General features: G+C 39.9%; 1 long non-coding RNA gene across 6 annotated transcripts in view; it reads left to right on the top strand.

Moving 5' to 3' along the window:
* Positions 1-665: 665 nt before the first annotated feature.
* The window catches only part of LOC137191492 (uncharacterized), a 152495-nt gene continuing 131313 nt past the window's right edge, over positions 666-21847 (top strand). For 5 of the 6 annotated variants that reach the window (XR_010930407.1, XR_010930406.1, XR_010930409.1 and 2 more), the window contains exons 1-2: positions 666-853; positions 1169-1301. This is a non-coding gene — a long non-coding RNA (uncharacterized lncRNA). Of the gene's footprint in view, positions 854-1168; positions 1302-6018; positions 6123-7620; positions 8861-21847 lie in introns of those variants that run through there. The other variant, XR_010930405.1, reaches the window with a different exon arrangement.

The following is a 21847-nucleotide window of genomic DNA, read 5'->3' as shown; positions in this document are numbered from 1 at the left end:
ACATTTCCTCTCCATTAAAGAGATGAAAAATAGCAGCAGACGAAAACATCAAATCTGTGTGGACCACTGAGGAGACTGTAATATCTCTCAAATTAATACAAGAAACAAAGAGAAATGTCATCATGTTTTCCATGTTATTTTTCATCAGTTTGAGGTTTGACTGGTGTTCTTTTAATTACTGGTTTAATGGGCCCAACTGGAAAAATAGTGCCAACAGATATTTATCTTGGTAACTCCAAATATTCGAAAAATGGCAGCGGATGGAAACGCATATTAAATCACATTTTAGTGGTTAAATCTAAACACAGAGTTTGGATACTCAAATAAAATGGTAGAGTGTAAGTATAGTCTGGCACGTGCACAGATGGACCTCAAAGGGACCTTGAGCACCTGCCCTTTTGGCCTCCTAGAGGGAAAGTGCCCCTTTTCAGGGGTGTTTTTTAAAATAAATAAATAAATTCCTGTTATTCTTCCTACATCCAGCATGACACAACAGTATACTCAATATGTCATCTTGTTTCTGAGTGTAGCTGACAGAATTTATATTAGTATATGTTAGTGTTAATAGTTTGCCGTGAGGTTAAGTGACTCTAGGTGACGGAACTCAGTAGCGTGGAACTAACGTTCAGTGGGGCGGGGAGGAGGAGGGGGAGGGGGGACTATTATTATCATCGCACATCACATTTAAAGCGCTGTCACTTAACATGTTTCTCCAAGTTGTCTAAGTTAGTTATAAAGTTGTGAAAATGGTTTGCATCCTTATCCCCCACAAGCTACAGCTAACGACGATATGATAAATGTAGGAGATACGACGAAATTAAGGACGTTTTCCTCCTAGCAAGCAGCCAATGAGGTGCGTTCAATGACTATGTTAACTGTTGATTAAATGTCATTATATATTTAGGCAAATAGTTAAGTATAAGCACTTTTTTTCAGTATTTTTGGAGGGAGGGAGGGGATGAAGGGATGTTAACTGTTAAAATCTTATATAAACTAGTGTCTAATACACCTCATCTAAAGTATTGTGGCTTAAATGCATGTTGTCTTCCAGGCCTCAATATTAATATATGATATGTGAATTGTATTAAACTAATTTGTTGGCACATAGTAATAGTATCTCAGCCATATAATATCAACATCTTCTTATTGCCCGTTATTTCTGAAGCAGTTATGCCTTCTATGGAGAGGTGGTAAGAGACGAATATGGAGGCAAGAGAAGCAGCCATGCAGCCAGAGGAAGTACAGCTTTGTCAGCGGCAGAGCTTCTGCAAGTGAGGATGTCAGTCAGAGGGCTACAGTAGGTAAGAGTTGGGCTGGTTAACATGTGCTTGTCATTTAGCAGTGTTTGAACCAACCTCAGTCATGGGTTTGTTTTAAATACATACATTTTAATATCCCTTTAACAGTGTCATTCCGGGCATATATTTATTTCATTATTTGCTCTCTAACATCCTCTGCACATCCCTGAATAACATGTACAATATAGTAAATAGGGAGTGATTTAATACACAGCTATTGTTACATCCACCATTTTGTCAGATCTGTAACCTAGCAAATTTTGACAAGCATATTTATCCACTGTCTAAATGCTGTTGTTGGACCATTATCTGCAGATACTCCAATTAGGCTACAGCAACTATTTTATAACTGTTGGTCGTAAACTGAGAAATTAAATTTGTTTTTATGCCACCAGTTTAGTGCTAACCATGGTAGCCTCATAAGAGTTGTCTGAGGCTGAACCATACCAAATCTATATTATAACTTTATAATGTACAACCTACATATACAACCATTTCTGAATGTATAACCTACTGGTTTTACAAGCCAGTGACAACACTTCTGTGGGTTCCTCAATTGTGTGAGAGTGATATTAGTTCTGTAAGCACTGTGATAATAGCATTTGATAAAGACACTGAGGAAAACACCAGATTGCAGGAAGGCGTTGACGATTGCCAGTGCTTAATTATAGGCAATTAAAACCGCATGCTGTATATAAAAGGTTGTGGGAAATGAACCAAAGGCATAAATGGAGGACTTGATCTGCAGCATCACTCAAGCCTTTGGATTTTATCATTTTACTATTACCAGAACCTAAACAGACACAGCTTGTGTGCTTGTAATAGAGGAGGGAGAGGTTACTATCAGGCTAAAGATAAGAAATGCAATGTTATCATCAGTAATTTTAAAGAAACCGATCACCATTGAAGTTTAAATCTCTTGTTGTACATTGGCACTGATTTTGTGTGATACCCTCAAGCCTTTTGCCATTTACCTCAAGCACTAATTGCCTTTATGTGGTCATTTTTTATCAGTCTCATGGCTTCCTTAAACTCCCAAGGACTTTTCTCACTTCTGAGCAAATGCTATTCTTTCATTTTCTTTACTAAATGTCCTCACAAGATCACATGTTGAAAATATGAGCAGTGATAACTTTTGAAAGCCACTAGCTGCCTTGGTATTGAAGTGATGCTTTGATGGTTCAAACAGTGACTGGCTAATGCGGTATCCAGGTCACGACTAAAATACACAGAGTCAGAAACTATAACATCATTGATATAAGATGTTAAGTAATGTTAAGGCCTTCAGAGATAACCTAGACTGATGCATGGCCCTGTCTATGGGCTCAGAGATGTATTGAAAGAAATTTTGCTTGCTTTGGTTTATAAATGATTTTGCCTCTGAGGAGCTTGAGGAGCAGTCAGTGTGAATGCTGAAGAAACCGTTAATCATAACACCAAGTCCAGGAAGATTACAGCAGTTCGTAAAATTATCCTGCAAGCATTTAATGTTTAGAAAGGTGGCGAATATTATGAGGTGGGACAAGAAAATTTGCATTTTGAACAAATCAGTCATTTTCTGCAAAAGACTTGTTTAGTCCTTATAAAACTGTCCCTCTGTGCTCACAAACCTTGACTGGCAGACTGATTACAGCTTGACTTTTTCTGTGCTCACTCAAGTTTTGTAATTAATAAACTTCTGTATTATCTGTCACTCTTATTTAGAAAAAAAAGAAAAAGACAATAACTGCCTCTCCCCTGTCTCTTTTCAGACAAAGACACACACTGACACTGAAGTGCACGCTCATGCACACTTTCTATCTCTCGATATCGATCCTGCTGTCTTGAGAGGGCATAGAGAGACCAGATGCAAACATCCCATTTTCTAGTATTACAAATTTAATTCGCACGTCCCACCTACAGAACCACAAACAGGTGACTTTTTTGATGAAAGAAAAACTGCTTCACTGGGGGGGAACTATTTAGACATTTAGACATCCTGTGTGAGTGCATTTGCATGTGTGTGTCTGCTGATGTGTCTCTTGACAGTGAGTTGTCAGTCCCTGCTGTGCCTTCTGGCTTGATGAGAACATCAAGAGGCCTTTCTGACTCATGTCTGAGTGTGTGTGTGTGTATGTTTGTGTATGTGTGCATGTGTGTATTTGTGAATGTTTTGGTCCATCAGTCTCTCCTAAGTGGATGATGCTTCATAAAAGTCCAGATGCTTTTTGTGTAAATCAGTCTTCCTTGTGATGTAGGAAGATACTCTTTGAAAGTGATAGTGCAGCTGTGAGTGATTGTAATTTTGAGTCATGTAAACCATTGATTTCATCTGTGTCAAGCAGCAACTACCATGGTTTGAGGCTGAAGCTGATGCAGAAGCACTTTTTAAAGTGTAATGCCACCAACGGCCACTAGATGCTGGCTCCAAAAAATATCCCTAGTTCCCATTCAAAAAGTGTCAACTTCTCTTCAGAAATACTAAGTGGTTATTATTATGGTCTCAGTCGCTGAATTTGGGCCCTTTCATTGGTGTGCTAGTGGTCATTTTAGAAATATTGCTCTGTTAATAAGATTTGAAGACTTATAGTAGGCTTTGATGCCTGTCGTGTGGGTGTTGATTGATAGCTGTGTTCGTTCACTCACCTGCTGCTTTCCCAGGCTCTGAGACTCACACTAAGTCGGACTGTCGTCACAATATTTCGGTAAATTTAATGTGACTTGACTAATATACCTGCCCTCTTAGGACAGTTTAGCTAAAGTAGCTAACGTTAGCCCAAGTGTGCACTGGTCAGTGTTCCAGTAAGCCAGACCTTTGGTCTGAGGTAGGAAGGCGACACTCCGCACTCCTTATTTGGAAGTTCCTGGATCCAAATGGAAAAAATTGGCGCTATCCATAAACAGCAACTCCAATGCAACCAATGCAAACCAACAGGTAATGTCACACCTCGCTAAGTCTGTCTTTATATACAGTCTACGATTTGTATCATTCATTGTATTTTTTTTTACGGTGTCCAATGTTATTTTCTTTTCCTTAACACATTATGTGTTAGTCCTCAATGGTGACATGTCAATTAAATTAAGCAACTGACTTTCAGCACACTCTGAATGTTAATGGGATATATAGTGTGTTCCATTAAAAAAGGAAGAAACAGCAATATTGGCATCCCATTGGAGATCTCTTTTTGACCACCAGTGGAAAGTCCAAAAATCACTAATGTTTATGCCCAGGTTTGGTTCCTCAACCTCTGGCTTTGACTTGCTATATGACTTGCTTAAGTTAAACTTTCTTCACCAGTCACTTTGTCTAAGTGTACATCTGGTGTACAAACAGCTTGTGTGAGCTTGTGGGATGAGAGCACCAGTCCTTGATATGATATGAACAAGTATTGTTTTGATTGTGTTGGTCTGGCAAAGCAAGAGAATGAGCTGAAAAAGTGGCTGAAATCTGCAGAACTGCAGCCTGGGTTGTTGATTCAGGGAGCCATTTGATTCAATGTTAATGTAAAAAAATATTGCTTAATGCAGCTTTAATGATATTGGCTGCCACAATAAGAGACTCAATTTTTCACTTGTGTGCTTAGCTGAACAAGCTGTTGAGCCACAGTATTAGAGTATGTGATTCTTCCTCGTTTTCTCTCTGTATTTCTTTCATTTTCCTCCCTTCTTTTCACTTTAAAGCAAATGACCCTTGAGAAAGGCTCGCAACTCACCCCAAGACACTACATTTTCCTCTGCAACCTTATCAATTAAAAAGGGAAAATAATGTACACCACCTACAGTTATTTGCTGTTCTGTAATTCCACGCCATTTATCAATACAGCTCTCTCGCAGGGTGCATTTACATAAACCTGTAACAGCACTGCTTTATCATTTAATTGGTCCCCAGTGTGAGAGACACCATAACATGCAAATAATACAGAAACTCTGAATTAAAAGCTGAATACACAGACGGAAATGCTATTGAATTCACAAGTGGTTGACAACTGTGGGGCTCTTTGCTTAAAGAGTTTTCAATTTTCTTCAGGTTAACAGAAAACCAGAAGTCCAGGCTGTAAGCAAAGTGCACATTTCTTCTTGGTGTTGATGATTCTTAGGTTATTATTAATTATTCAGTGACAACAAGGCGGCAAAGTAAAGACACAAGTCACAAAGCAAGCATGCAGCAAGCAAAGGCTAATGTTTATTGCCTAAATAAAGATTAATATTAGCTTGCTTTGTTGTACTCTAAACTCTTTGATTGGTATTTGCGAACTTAAGCAGATGACATTTCTAAAGTTGTCTATATTGTATAGGTGCAAGTTAACTGGATATAATAGTTTGATTTTAAAAACAATATATATGATGTTATAAAACTAGAGAGAGAGACAGGTTCTTCTACAACACTGCTAGAAACCATTTACTTAATACACTTTCTCAATACATTAGAAGGACAAAAAGAAAAAGAGATACAGGTGGGTTAACAACATGAGCACTAACCTCCACAAAATACTGTTATGCTACAGAAAATACATGTCAGACAACATTTTAAAAGGCATTGTCTTCCATGAAACCTGCAGGTCAGAGGTTGGCCTCAGGTCATTGTCAAATTCTGATATGACATTGTTACATGTTCTCGTTGCGCTGTGTCTACATGTCTAATAACTGTATTTCTGCTACATGTAACCTCTGACTCTGTATCCCTGAAAGTGACAGTGACTGGTAGGGCTGAGGTTGGATGACTTTGTTGTTTACTCTCCAGGGAGAAGTCCATTTATCATACTGAGAGGAAAGGGGTGTAAGTGGGAGTAGTCTGATGACATGGGCTGCTGCACCACAAAGAACTGCTGTTATAGTGTATATACTGTAAGTACTGTGTGCAAAAGATGTATTTGAGTAAAAACTATAACGAGATTAACAATGTTACAAAATGATACACATGTAAGACAGGTAAAAAACAATGGATGATCAGTGAAACTGCAAAGACAGTGAAGCTACATTACTGCACACTCTGGGCACATTAGAGCTATTCTACACATTTATAATCCTCCTTTTATCATTTACATTCAATATCAGGCTCATTTTTGCAATGTTTTTAAATAGAAATACATGCCTGGAAAAGTTTTTAAGAAATGTTTCTCAAAACGAAGGCTCAGGTCAGATAGGACACTTAATTTCCTGAAGGCCAGCTTAATAAGTAAATTGACCCCCAAAAAGTAATCATTGTCTGTGATTGATTCCTCTAATCCTTTCTGTGATACAGCTGTACCCACTGGCATCATTGTCCCAAGAGAAATTGTTTAGATTCCACTTGCTCGAGAGGGTTGCCTGATCGCAGAGGTGCTTGTGTGAGGGTTAAGACTTACTGTGCATGTTCGTTTGCGCTCAAGTATATCCATAAAACTCTGCCATAATTAATTTTATCAATTGACTAGCTATAAACATTAACACTGACATATGATCACCTTTTGAGTTGATATGGCGAATTTGTTAGCTAATAGTTGCCCACACATCCAGCAGACAGAGCAGTATTAGCATTCATTTGTAGTCGTTTTTGTCACCCTGATGTAAATCCAATACTCACTCACCTTTAAACTCTGTTTTTTGTCTCCACCAACCCCTGAGGGAAATATGTAGCTGTTTACCATGTTCACCAGCTAGACGCTAACTTTGTCTGTCGGCTGTTTAGCGCTGAGCAGGTAGCGTACAGTGGCTTTATCAGAACTTTTTAGCTGAAAACAGTTGCCTTCTGCGGCTGGAAATGAGTGTGAAAAGCAATAAGACTGAACAAAACAACACATTGGAGGGTTGTTAACAACAAAATGAATTAAATGATGCTAAAAAGCCGAGTAGATCAGAGACTGGTGATAATTATCTGTAGGTTTGTCACCACGAGCAACACTGTTCCTGTTACACGTGGTCATGGAATCCACTGTTCATCTAAAAATATTGATTAGTGCTGCTTTAAATGATTTTATCACATTCACTGACTGGAATGAGGTGTATGGTTTTAAGGCACTTCTATTATTTAGGACCAAGTTGGATAAGAGCTTGAGGGAAAATCACTTGAATGTTAATGTGAATGGTATTTACAAGTCGGGAACTGTTGATTTTAGTGAACACAGTATTAGCCCTGAGGTTAAAGTCAAAGGGTTAACACAGTACAATAACTCAGCTCACAGTTAGCTGCTGCCACGTGAGAAGGGGCTACACCACCTCAAGGCAGCCTCTACTGTGAGTGCTACAGTGTGAATAACCCTGGGTTAAGAGCATGTGAAAAGGGATTCACAGCGGTAGACGTTTAACAGTGTCTTTGATTACCTGTGTGGACAAAGACGTGCTGACTTAGTTCTTCTGCACTCAGACTGATTGGCCCCCACGGACAGATGGAGTCACTGATTGGCCCTCGACATACAGAGGGCAGCAAGCAGGAAGTCCTCATAAAGAGAGAGGGATGTTCAATCTTCCGGCTCCCCAGACAACCAGAACCTGCCTTCTGCCGAGCCTTATCTATTTCTCTGAGTGTGTTTCTTTCTGTTTTGATTTTTTTTTTGCTCTTGTTTGTCTCACTGTTAGAGCTTGTCCTCTCTTTTCCCCACCGTCAGTCTCCCTGCTCCCTCCCTTCCAATTGTGTTTTTATCTTTTTCTTTCAGTCTCTATAACTTTCTCACTTCCTCTCTCTAACACCGTCTCAGACCTCACACCCTCTCATATCTCCTTCTTTCTTTCTTTTCCCTACAGCAGCTTTCAGAAAATTGTCTTCTGTGTGAAATGAGACAGAGGAGATTGGCTTGCAGTATTCGAGTGAGAGAGAGACTCTGCAAGGAGGTTGTAAAAATGAGTCCTCCATGGGGAAATACCCACAGCTGTATTAAGATCTCCTCGTCTCCTCTTCTTTTAAACGGATCCCATTCTCCAGCTAATTGTTTTGAAGCCAGCCCTGTAAATCCCCAGTGAGATCTGGCACTACTCATTGAATTAGCCCGGAGATACAGAAATATCTCTCTTTTATCAATCTTTGAGAGAGAAATATGTCTTTTCATTCTCCCCCTTCCTTCCTCAGTCTGCTACAGTCCTTCTGTATGTCTCCCTCCATTTTCTGCCTCATAAAAGCATTTCTGCTTAATTCATTTCACTGAGCAACAGGAAAAAGGACAATGTGACAAAGATTGGGAGGATTCACATCATGTCACAGGACTTAATCCACTGAGCCGTAGGGATTCCTTCTAATACTGCAGTATCAAAATATGCTTACTCAGAATTTATTATTTTTAGAGGTGAAGACCCCAAATGGCAGATACCATCCCTCCTTTCAGACAATTTGTCAGCTCCACCTAAGAATTTATGAAACCAGGGTATAGCTTTCCAGTGAGTCCAGGGTTTGTAGGAGAATTTGATTGAAGTTAAACCCAAGCACACTGGAAGCAATTTACTGAAATGCGTCATTTGTAGCTGCTAATCTGAGGCTTGTATGACATGTTGCACGTGGTAGATTTGAAGTGTCAGCAGCAATGACACTGCTTTATTTCAACGCAATAACAGGTACCATTACTGGATACTTTTTGTAGACAGACTAAGTTTCACAGGCCATTTTGTTCATGCTTCAAAACTGTGTACAATTTTAATAAATATTAAAGAATATATACAGGTGATTTGCTGTTCTTTTAACATTCCAATGTTAAAGTTAAAGCAGGCTTCAACGTGGTGGTCCCGCTCTTACTTCAGTTGAAATGCAGCCCGCCCAGGGTACCTGGCTTTTGACCAGTGTCTGCTGGAATAGGTTGCAGCACCACCTCTGACAGAAATAAGAGGGGATGATCTGTTATCGTAAACCTTATGTAAGATGAATTCAGCCAATAGAAATAGGAGGACTTTGGAGAACTACACTTGAATTTGCAACATCGACTAATTGCAAACTGTCTTAACAGTGTAATTTTGTATAAATAGAGAGCCATGACTCCAAAAAAGTGGAAGGTATCATAGCCACTTAACTTTGTTGCACCATCCATCCACTAGTAGTATAAACTTCTCCAAAAAAAGAGGCATGGTTTGCAGACAGTTGTAAGACAAAAGTCTATGGTAAAACTACGTCTCTTGAATAAATTGTGTTAAGATTTTGTCCAACTGACAACCAAGCTAGCTGACTCTCTAACTGTCAGCTTGGTTGGAGAGCTATTGTGACTGTCTAGAGCTGTAAATTAGTCTTTTTCACACTTTCTGTCTGCTTCTACTCTGATGTTACTAACATAAAATCTGTTATTAGCATAAAATGTATTCTCTCTGATATTGGAAAGCAATGTTCAAAATTAGTGAAGTAAACTTGTGACTCTCAAAAACGGATTAATTCATCTGCTATCATGCCTAACTTTAGTGGATCATAACATGTTAATCTGCAGATGCTCTGGTTCAAGGTGAGACCAAACTTTTCTATGGATGTCAGTTTTTGAGCCCTGACAAAGGCCAAAATGTGGCCAGCAACAGATTAGGTAAGCCTTGTTTTGAGATATCTATTTGTATAGATATGTGTATATATGAGTGTTAGTAGTAGCTATTATAACTAAGCACACCTACAAATGTTTGTAATACCAAAGAGATGAAACAGACACATCTATACTTTCAGTGTATGTGAGTCAGACGCCACTATATCTAGCTGAAATCAAAGACATGACTTTTTTTTTTCTAGACTTCTCACGCTGACATGCAGTAAGTTCAAAAACTTTGTGTACTTGATTGAAATAAAAATGTGTTATCGATAAACACTTTGCCCATTCCACAATGTACCTCTCTGTCAAGATTTGAGTTGTGGTCATGGACGTCAAAAGTAATTCATCCTTGGACTGCAGGGTGAAAGGAGGAGATTAAGCTGCTGGCATCAGTTACTCACTAGTAACAAGTTTGAGTATTACTGAGCTGAGCTTGCTGTAAATAATTCTGTGGCACTATTATGTTGATCTGTTTTAGGTAAATGCTTGCCTATAGAACATTTACATTGTCATCAACAGTCACCAGTATTCTTATCTGTGTCTGCACTGCTGAGGACTTGCGATGCTGTGTTGTGCTGAGGAGCCCGTGCTTGTATTGGTAATGTTTTATTTTACGTGTCCTCTGATATGTAACGTTAGTGGCTTACAGTGAAATGATCATTACTCATGCGTTTGTATTGTACTCTGGCTGTTAGATTGCAATCAGCCATAGCCTGCCTTACTTGGAAAACCGTGAAACCGTGTTGTTTTGATATTCAGCAGGAATGTAATGGCATGTTAGACTGAGCAGAGTCTATCTTATCAGAATCACTCATAGGTGGGACATGTTTCCCACCAACAAAGACACACACAGAAGAAATGTATATCTCTGCCAGGATATAGTCCCAGGATAATTGTCATAAAGGATAAATTGTAATTTCCATGTCTTCCAAGCCAGCAAGACACTGAATTTTAAGTTGGATTCACTGTATCACCTCAACATGTCATCATCAAATTTGGCAAAATACTACAAAGGCTGAAGTACAGTTGCATGCTTTGGGAAGTGACCAGCAGTAATGTACAATGTAAACTCATGGTAGTTATTTGGCTAAAACATGCAAGACCACTAATATGGTCCTTTAATTCTCTTATAGCCTAGTGTTTCATAAAGGGACATTTAACCCTTTTTACAATAATTCTTGTCATCCTGTTGACTAAATGTATTGATACTATAATCCAATGTTGAAATTTTATTTCACATGGATTCTACAGTTATGCATGTAAAACCTAAAACTTCTGATATTTTATCCCAGATGAGTATGTTTTAAGAAAACTTGAGGCCAAGGACAGGACACTAATTTAGTTCAACTAACTATAAATTAAAGTTGGAAACCTTGCTGTACATTTACTGTAGCCAACAACGTTGAGTAGTGATAGTGCACGGAAAAGTCAAACCAAGGTGAAGAGACTTTACATCAGGAGGTGGAGATGGTGCCAAGAAAACAACAGAACTGAAGTATAAATTGTTGCTTTCTGTACATGAGTCAATTTAAGCACTGAGCCAACAACCTTGACAAGTTGGTATATTTATACACAAAAGTCAAAGTCAGTGTTTACAATGTGACTCTAAGCCAAGGGGACTTTGGACTAAAGTGTTGCCATCCGTTTGTATGTAAGTCAAATTAAGCCAAGTTAGTTCGACTGATATGGATATTACTGGGCTGGATGTTACCATAGAAGCAGGTTTTTCCATATTCATGCTGATTATTTTGGTCTCTTCACACAAAGCAGGATAAAATACTGCCTGCTGAACAGTTAGAAACCAATCATTGGCTTTGATGTGAAGCCTTGGCAGACAGCGAGGGTGGGATAAGTGAGAGGGCAGGGAAGAGAACGAGTGTTTGTGGGAAAAGAGGAGTCGAGAGAAAAAAGGCAGATGAAGGAAGCGAGAGAGAAAGTCAGAGAAGAGTGTATGCGTACTTGAGAAGGACCCAGCCACAGAGTGAGACGGGGAGTTAAAAGAGCGTCCGTTCTGGTCAAGATGAGATGGTTGATTGTGTGTGGATGGCTTCCAGGAAGTATCTGGAGTGAATTTGGAAGCGCTTCCCGTCCTTTGAGAGTGTTTCTTTTAATCATGGCTGTTGGGGCTGTGGGAACCAGCCTCACCACGGAGAGGACACTGTTAATTAGACGGCATGTTACTGCACATCCCTGTAGAGTCAACACCCTGCACTGCTATGATTACACTCTGTTTCTGTCTCACACTCACAAACACACACAAATCTTACAGTTATGCATGCTCTCTGTGAGATTTTTTTTCATATACAAAGACATAAACATGCAAATATACAAATCGCTCATGCACATAAACACTGATGATTTCATGCATACACACACGGGGGAGTTCGCCAGTTTTCCACGACAGTTTGACCATGACCTGTGTGACCAGTGTTCCTCTTGGCCCTGTGTTTGGCATCGTGATTTTTGGACTTTTCCTCTTGCCACACTACAAAATTATCCCATGTGTGTAACTGATGTACCAGCAATTTCAGGCAGCAACTATCTGGCTTCATTTTTAGGTTGCCTTATGTCGCTGCTGAAATTTCACTCCTAAAAAGTCTGACTTTCAAACATCTATTAGAGCTGGCACACACAGCTAATTGGTATTCATTTTAATGACTCTTTTGAGTACAGCTGCTTTTGTACTTGTGATTCACAGCTTTTGATACCTGAGTTGCAGGTGCATCAAAATTAATGTGATAAACTCTCAAAAATCAAATAAACAAACACAGAGACTGCAATAGCAACAAAAACAGTGATCACAAGTCAATTGTGGCTAAAACTGACTGAAAGATTCACCAAATAGCCAAAAAGGTATGTGATTGTTAGATATCTCATTCCAAATACATGGGCATTAATGTGCTGCTATGACAGCTTCTGCTCTTCTGGGAAGGCTTTTCACAAGAGTTTAGCCCATTCAGCCACAAGAGCATCATTGAGTTTTGGCAATGATATTGGGCAATAAGACCGGGCTCACAGTGGGCGATCCCAAAGTGTTGGACAGGGTTGAGATCATGGCTCTGTGCTGGCCAGTCAGGTTCTTCGCCAGATTAGGAAAACGATTTCTTTGTAAGCCTCTCTTTGTGCACAAGGATTTCACTTAATTGGAATTGTTAACACATACAATCTCAAAGTAGTAGTCTCTCTTGTGTGTCATGAGAATGAAGCTTGCAGGTGTGTTTTCATACTCTGACTCTGTTTTCCCTGGTTGCCACCATACTGACACATAAAAAAGTCATTAATTTCCTCAACAGTGTGTTTCCATGTTTTTCTTATTGAAGTCCTGGTAGCCCAATAAATTATATCATATTAAACAGAGCAGGTGTTGATTGCAATGTTCATTTTTTCTGCCATTTTATTTGAAGCACTTTTATGTTCATTAGTTGAATAGGAGTCAAGAAAAAAAAAACAGCTGTGCTTCTGTTCAGAAGTTGTTTGATTCCCTCTGGACTTCACGATGAATGGCGGCCTGTTGCACCTCAAGTGTTTGAGTCTTTACATTTGAAGAGGGGCATAGCCCACCATAAAAAGCAACCAGGAGTTGTCCACATACTTATGGCCATATAGTGTATATAAGAAGATACTTTTTTAACAATAGTACAGATTACAAGGGTCAAAAATTCATCATTTTAATAAACATCTCTAACTGCCTCACAAAATGTAAACATTATGAATTGTTGTATTATAAGATGTTTATTATTACACACACATACACACACACACGTTGTCTTGGGTTACTTTTGGGAACCTTACATAGACTCACATTCATTTCCTGGAGACTTACCATAAACCTACACCGCAACCACTACTTGCCTACCCTTAACCTATCCCTAACTTTAAGCACTGACCCAAAAATCAGCTTTTCCTAATTGGGAACAAACTTTTTGTCCACAATTGGACAAGCCACCCCCAATTAACTAGTCCTAAGTCTGAAATTTGTCCCCAAAAGTAGCCTATGACAGATCACACACACAAACACACAGACATTTGTCATTGTTTCTTTCTACCTCCTCATCTTGCTCGCTCTCTTTCTGCAAGTTTTCCTCACTCTGCATCTGTTTTTTTTCTGTCACCTCCATCTCCTTGCGAGGCACCCACAGATCCTTTGTCATGCATATACACACCCCTCCTTCTCTCAGCTGCTCTGATGAAGCTGTTACTGTCTGTCTGCATCCTAAGTCAGTTGTCTGAACACTGCTCAGGCAGTAATTACATTCATCTACTGCGGTAATTCACACCCTCACTCTTTGTATGTCTTCTCTATCTCTCTTGCTATCCCTACATCTCACCATTTTTCTCTGTATCTCTGTCTGTGTGTGTGTTCCCTTCCATTTCTCTCCCTCTAAACGACTTTTGCAGTGGAACGTTTTATTTATAGGGCCAATTAAATCTGGAGGAGACTCTGTGGGCTTTGGTGGAAAATATGTCTAAAAAAGCAGAATAGTTTTCCATTTTTTAATCTTGAAGGCCTGCAAGAGCTGTAAACTGCTTGTCATGTTGGGGAGATAGATCATATTTGATCTCAGAGAAACAGGAAAGGAAGGAGAGAGAGAGAGAGAGAGAGAGAAATAGGTTTGGAAAGAGAAGGAGAGGGCGAAGAGAAGAGAAAGAGAAAGATAACTGTGTGGGGGAGTGGATCTTTTCTTAATTTTGTAACAGTCTTTTTGATGTCCCTGGAGAGTAGACAGCAGGTAAATGACATCTGGTGCAGAAGAGGAGAGGATGAGTAAACCAGATGAAAGAAAGAGGAATTAAGAACATATTAACTACACAATACAGCTGCTTTTACACAAACAAAATCTAATTTTAACTTTATGTGACACCGATCTTTGGAGTGGGGAACATGATGTTAGTTTAGGTACTTGGCTAATCACTTTGCTTTGAAGTTGAAGAAGCAGCTGTTTTCTCTTGCATGGAATCTGAGGGGTTTGTCAGCTGTTTGCTCACCACACAGTATTGATGTACAGTACAGGTCAAGACAATGAACTTGTGATTCAATGTTACGTTCAAAACCACAAACATCTCGAAACAATATGCGAGCCAGACATCAAGATGATGCTCAGACTTTTTCAGTGAGACATCACTTTCTGTGCCTTTATGAACCTGAAACAGCTGTTCATGCTGTGCATTACCATACCAGCCACATCAGCAAAAAGAGTTTCTTCAGTGAGGAAGCTTAACCAACCACTTGCAAGGCTACAATGAGCCTTTCAGTCAGACATACTTACATCAAAGAATTTAACCATCTATTGCAAATAGTTACGCAGTGTGATTTGTTGGAAAAGGCTCTGTGTCAAATACAAAATACCAAAGCTTCAGTGACTTAAAGAAAAGGTTGGGGTGGTGGGCAACAATCAGTGAGAGTCAGCAGTGTAATAATAAGGTGACAACTTATAGAGGCTGCCTCAAACGTGCATTGCATGCATGAATATCATTGGATGTACAGTAACTAGTCAGCTGGTAGCTGAACAGATGATGCATCAATAAGTCAATGCTCTGCCTGAACTAATGCTTTGCTTTAAATATGGGAGCACTGAAAAAACACCACCACCATGTACCATAATCAATCTAACATGAGTGATCAAAACATATTCAGAGGTAAAAGGCAAGAAGCTTCTTCTGCTCCGAGGTAGTATTTCCAGAGTGTGAAAGGCAAAACCCCTCACTCCTTATTTGAAAGGTCCTCGCTCCAAATTGAAAAGATAGTGCCAACCATAAGGAGCATCTCTTGGCTTCAAACCAACTTCAATGCAAACCAATGGGTGATGTCACACCTGGCTACATCTGTCTTTATATACAGTCTATGGTTGGTATGTAATCACATTTCTATAATTTCTGGATGGCCGCCTGATGTCGTCTCTAAGCATTAGCACGACTGAAATCAGCTGAACCAAATCAGTGTAGAGGGTCCTAAAATTCTGCTCCACAGTTCACGTGACGAGGCCAACACTAAATGCTGTCAGTGCATCAAGGCTGTTTAGGGACAGACTTGAAGAGAAACTCGCGGCAGAACTTGCCCTCAAAGCCAACAGCAGCCCCAGAGCCAGACCCTGACAACATGACTGATGCTAGCTGGCAGCTGGCTACACACTCCTACTGTTAGAGAGGCAGCAAGATAGAGAGGGACAGCAGGGAGAGATGAATGATTCAGGTCAGTGTCAGAACAGGATTGATTTGGATCAGAACCAAAACCACTGATGGCTTATTGAGACGGAGGAAGAATGACTAATAGATTTTAGATACAGGATGTCAAGCTGCCAGTTGGCTTCTGTTGGATGAAGGAGGTCATTGAAGGGGGAGGGTGGATGTGTAGCATGATGGCTAGATGGCTAAATACCCCCTCACACACATACACACACATCTCACAACCTTGGCTGCCGGTCAGATTTGGACCTGATGCTATTTAAGCACTTCAATATACTGCATAATTAATTAGGTATTGTTACATGCCATGATTAGGACATTACATCTTGTACACAAAAGAGAATGGCAGAAAGATTTGGAGAGATGAGAACAGATTGTCATGTGGACTCAAACTCCTGGAGCTGTAAGTACAAGGCAGGTGCCTCATCCCGCTGCGCCACAGAGTATCTCATCTATTGTGCGACTATTGTCTGTTCTGCATTGTCCTCTACAGCGGCCAAATGCCCAGAGCCACTGAACACAACACTGGACACAATGGACGGACACAGAGAGGAGCTGGGTCTTGGCAGAACGAAGCTGCGCACACAGTCACATACACACAATAAACACATACACACATACAGCATGCAAACGCACCTACAGCACACATGCTCATACACGCTTGCACACACACACATATGGGCATAAACACGCGCTCACAGCTGCTCAAAGGCACAAAGCTGGCGTAACAATGGCAGGGAGAGAGGGCCAGACTCATATACAAGCCCCTATGGGGTTGAGGGGATACACACACACGTACATATACACAAACACATTTCACACAAAAGGCACAAAAAGCAAGGGCCTACATCCCGAAGGCAGAGAGTAGAAAAACAGAGACGGGCAGTCTGCAGTCAGAGGATCACAATATAACAGACAGACACAAGAGAGGGGGTGACAAAAATGATGTTGATGTGAGAAAAAAGAATGAGAGAACGATATCAACTCCACCGAGAGAGAGCTGTTGCATCTGATGGGACAGTGCTCTTCTTGTATGTCAACTACTATGGCTCAGACAGTGTCAGGAAAAAAAAAATCACTGGTGTCAAGTGAATTATATCATGAAAGGAGAGAAAGTTGTACTCTCGTGAGATGTGTCTGGTCATCCTGTCTGATGAAGAAGTTAAGAATAAGGGAAGTTGAGCAAAGACATTTCTTGTTCCTATCAGTTTCTCAGAGATTGTCCCAAGAGAAGGTTGTATTGTTATTCGCCCAAAAATGACATATAGTTACATTTGAATGACAGATGCCATGTAGCAGCCATAGTAATTATGACGCGGAGGAGTGGCGCAATTCAGGTAACATTTATATGTCGACAAATTTCCACATTTGGAGCAAGTTGGATGGATGAAGGCTATAACCCAACAGTGGATTTTACCACTGGAGACCACTGTTTGCTCCCTGTTTTCAACTTTGAGCGTCACATTTCCAACTGTGAGTCAAAACAGTTTTTTAAATAACTATAACTAAGATCATCCCCTAACCTTTACCCCATGGTTATTATTGTAGCCATGACAATGAAGGTTGCTAAATTTAAGGAGGTTGTAACTTTAACCCACACCGAATGTTTCTCTAACCTTAACAAAGTGATCATTTTAACCCAACTCATCATCTTTCCCTAAACCTAACCAAGTGTTTTTTTGTGTCTAAACCTAAGTAGACCTTAACCAAGCAGACTGTTGTCACATCATAAAACAGAATTACTTTTTAACAGTGGTTGTAACAGTTTTGGAAAGAACAGGCAATGACGTCCAGCTGATGACTACCAATAGTGGCGCTAGATTAGAAAACGCTTCAATGTGTCATTCTGGAGTGCACATGGTCAAACATTGTTTAATTTTAGGACTTGTTGGTTTCTTATGTTTGGAACAGTGACAGAGTAACTGTCTCTGCTTTGCAGCTATATCATCAAAAGTAGCAGCTCCAGAGAGCCACGGTTGGGTTCATAGCTGCTCTTGCGTAATAAAGAGGGTTATTAAAGTCGAAATGCATTTTAAACAAGAACATGACTGCATGGACTCCCCTCATAAAGAGAGGAGCCAGGCTGTTGATCGACACGGAAAATTTTGAAAGGTTAAGGCATGAGTAACACTGGCTAGCAGTCTCAGCAAGTAATCTCACTATGTAGACTGACTTTGCCACCACAGCTGGCATTCACAGACTTGTGCCACACTAGTCGGTTTGAGTATTTGGCATCATTCAAGGTGGCACCAACCTCTGTGTAAACTATTATCAGGGAGAGGATGTGCAGACATGTATCATGCTGTGATCAACTTGTGCAGTCTTGTCTGTCCTGTGAGGCTTGGAAACATGCTGATAATGGCGTGTGCAGTGCAGTAATGTGAATATAGTGTCTCAACACAAGTTTGATGAGTGAGAATACATGATAAATCACTTAGTCAGCTTGTCTTTTTGTTTTTTTTGCAGTGTTTTAGGAATACTGTCAGTGTCAATACACATGACCAAACTGAGAAATTGTATTGAATAATTAAGTGAAACATGTAAGAGTGAACACTGAACAGCGTGATGGATGTGTATCTGTGTGGCATCAGCAGCCAAAAGCGTGTTACTTAGTGTGACAGAGGGAGTATTGTGTGTACTCAGGTGTGTGCTCATCAAGCAAAGTGGCAATGCTAAAATACTGGCTCATGGAAGGGAAGCACTGTCAGAGATGAACCAGTGGACGTGCTGTAAAATGCAGTGAATAGGATACACGTGTTGAATTTTCATCAGGCTGGATAACTGCACTCCACACTGTTATGTGGCTTTGACCATGTTTCCATACACTGGGAAGGACACAGCAATTGGCGTTGACATGATTACAGGTTAATGGTCCAATCTGCAATAAATACCTGTTGTCTCCACCTCTTTATTCAGTTACGGCTGCATGTTTTCCCTCCATTTCCCCTGTGCAATATTTTAAAACAAGCTGATAAAAAGAAATGCTGAAAAATGTCTAAATCTAAGCACATTTCTTGGAACATGAGGGGTCATTAACCTCCATGACTATGTTAACACATAAAAGCCTTGTAATGCCTGACTAGAAAAGCAATTTCAGGAACTAAATTTTGCAATAACAGCAAAAGCTCCCATATAACAGCAGAGCACAGATGATAGCAACATAGAAAATCTTTAAAGGGGTTATAATATGCTTTTGTATGTTGTTATAATGTTGGATGTCTATATTAAATATGGTCAAAGTTACAAAACATGAGGTGAATGTATGTAAAACCTTCAAGTCAAAAGCCAGGGCTTCAGGCTGCTCTGAACACTCCGTTTGCAAACTTACCTCTACTTTCCCATCAAACTGACATCAGTGTTTTTTGTTGCTAAGGTTTTTCCATGGGTTGTTCAAGATCACTTGCATATTTTCGATCAGATTTTGGCTTAAACATGTACAGATGTATTTGAGAAGTTGAAATTTTGAGTTAAGAACAAGAGGAAAAAGTAGTGAAATCTGATTACTGCTGTTAGTTTACATAGCCTCCTAACCAATCAGAAGAGAGTGAGTTCATCAGGACACCTTAAGAAGACAGGAGCTAAAACAGCCTTTTTGAACTGTTATTTATGCCAAGACATTTCAGTATAGAGCCCCAGAATAAAAATACAGATCTGGAAATATGCATGATATGTCCCCTTTAAAAAACACATCGGTCCTTCAATTTTGCCTGAATTACTCCATATGCTGCATCAAACAGGCTTCCAAAGTGTGAACACAGCTTGGCTGAGGGTTAGGACAGTCACAGTTTGACCCTAAGCAGGACCATAATATGATGGGTCAGTGTGGATAATCTAGATGTAGCAAAACTGCAAACAAGTCTGGTTATTTTGTCAAATATTTCCATAAAGAAAAAGATTTTTTTCCTGTGGCAGTCACAGGAAATTGATGCCCCTCTCACTCTGTTACAAGTGATATTTGTTGGTATTAAAGTTAGGTTGTGACATTTCTGCCAGACTGTCAGGAGACCACCAGAATGCTCTGTGGGCTTGTATACATTTGACGCTTCTACTTCTGCTATTAAAGAACAACAGTTTGTCTACTGCACTGCATGTCTGCTTGGAGAATTGGAGACACTTTTTTTTCAGATAAAAAAAAAACAATTGGCAAGACAACAAGCTTGAGTACAGGGCTTCAAAAGATAGTGTCAGGGTAGAAGTGTGTATGTGTGTCTACAGTATACCACAAGACATCACAGACACAGGAAGACACAAAGGCAGACTCTCTCCATCACTTAAAGGAAACATTACCATCTTACTGCTAGCTACCCAGTAAATATCACTGTGTATGTTATTGTTTGTGCGTTCTTAACATCAATACTACTTGTTCTTCCTTTCTGTGGGACATCATTAGTGACCCTATCACCAGTTTTACCAAAAGGGGTCTCGAGTGCTGGTCTTGGCGTCTGCAGGATCTCCTTCTATATGCTTCTTTATCTACCTGTCTATACATCTGCTTAACTGTCTTTCTGCCTCTGCATGCGTCTGTCTTTCCCCACCTCTTTTCTCTCATCCTGTCTGCCTGTTAGCGACAGCAGCTGTGCAGGGATACATTCAGCAGGAAATTCTCTGTCTTGACTAGCTGTCTTCTTGCCTGACAGCAGAGAAGCTGAGAGCTGAGGAATCAGGAAACAGCTTTTATCTTGTCTGTCTCCTGCCTTTTGCTCCCAACTCCCAACTCTGCTTCTGAGAGGAGACACTGAGAGAGAGACAGACAGAGAGAGAGAGTGTGGGATGAGGGAGGTGGGGGTGTGTAGAGGAGGGGGCAGAGCGATAAAAGCAGGACAGAGTGGGGAAATGATATTACACAGAGAGAAATGAAAGAAAGAGAAAGTGAGACAGAAAGCTGATGGCGGAGTCTCTCTAAGAAAATGCTCTTTCTTTCTCCCTCTGTCTTTCTTTCACTCTCTGTTTTTTTCTGGCTGTTTTGATGTATTCAGACAAACCCACAGTACTCCGATGGTGAAACAGGCGTGCAGACACAACACAACAGATGAAGAGTGTCAGCTGGTGGTTAGAGGCTCACACATGCTGCTTATCTCTCTCTTTCTCTTCCCCAACTGCACTCTCACTCTCTTTCCACTCAATCTTTTGTCTTGCTCTCTTTTCTCCTCCTTTTTTTTCCCTCCTCTCCCTCCCGGCTTAGCTCTTGGAGTGAACTTGAGATCAATCATCCCCCAAACATTTGATCATCAACAGAAAATGGCCAGGCGGGATGTATAGACTGTGCAGTTGAACCATTAGCACATAGTCAGTCCTGTCCCTATGTAAGGAATCCCCGTCTCAAGTGGTTTTGTAACACTTGAGTTATTATTTAATCATACTGTAGTGCAGAGCAGACACACATTAAATGGAGCTTCTGTTGTGTTGCAAATGGTTGCATGAGTATGTTCATCATACATAGTCGCAGTTTATGGCAGGATTTTACATATTCAACACATTTGCAAATGAAAGTGTAAGTAATGCTTGGGATACCACATAAGTTGTTTTCCAAAGCAAGACGTTGGCCATTTGGAGAAAAAAAGGAAAAAAGTAATGATAATAAACAACTACTGGTCAAATTAACTAAATGTATAAAATTCTGACAAATTATCATGTTTGAAAATGCTATGTAGCTATTTGGCAAGTGTATAATTTTATACAGACTAATTCTTGTGTATTTGAGATATTTTTCACTATTATCTTCAGGAAATTAGGCTGTTGTAGAGTTCTTATAGGCCAATCATCATATTATTTCCATAAAGAATATGATTTATTTATTTATTTATTTATTTACAGGAAATGCTTGATATACCATTTACTTAAATGCATGTTTATGGTTTAATTGTTTGTAAGAGACACCAAGACAAATATTTCCAGTTAAAAGTAAGGGTCCCGTAAAGGATAAAC

This window comes from Thunnus thynnus, chromosome 10, assembly GCF_963924715.1.
Source record: "Thunnus thynnus chromosome 10, fThuThy2.1, whole genome shotgun sequence".
NCBI lineage: Eukaryota > Metazoa > Chordata > Actinopteri > Scombriformes > Scombridae > Thunnus > Thunnus thynnus.
This window is presented reverse-complemented; position numbering and strand designations above follow the sequence as displayed.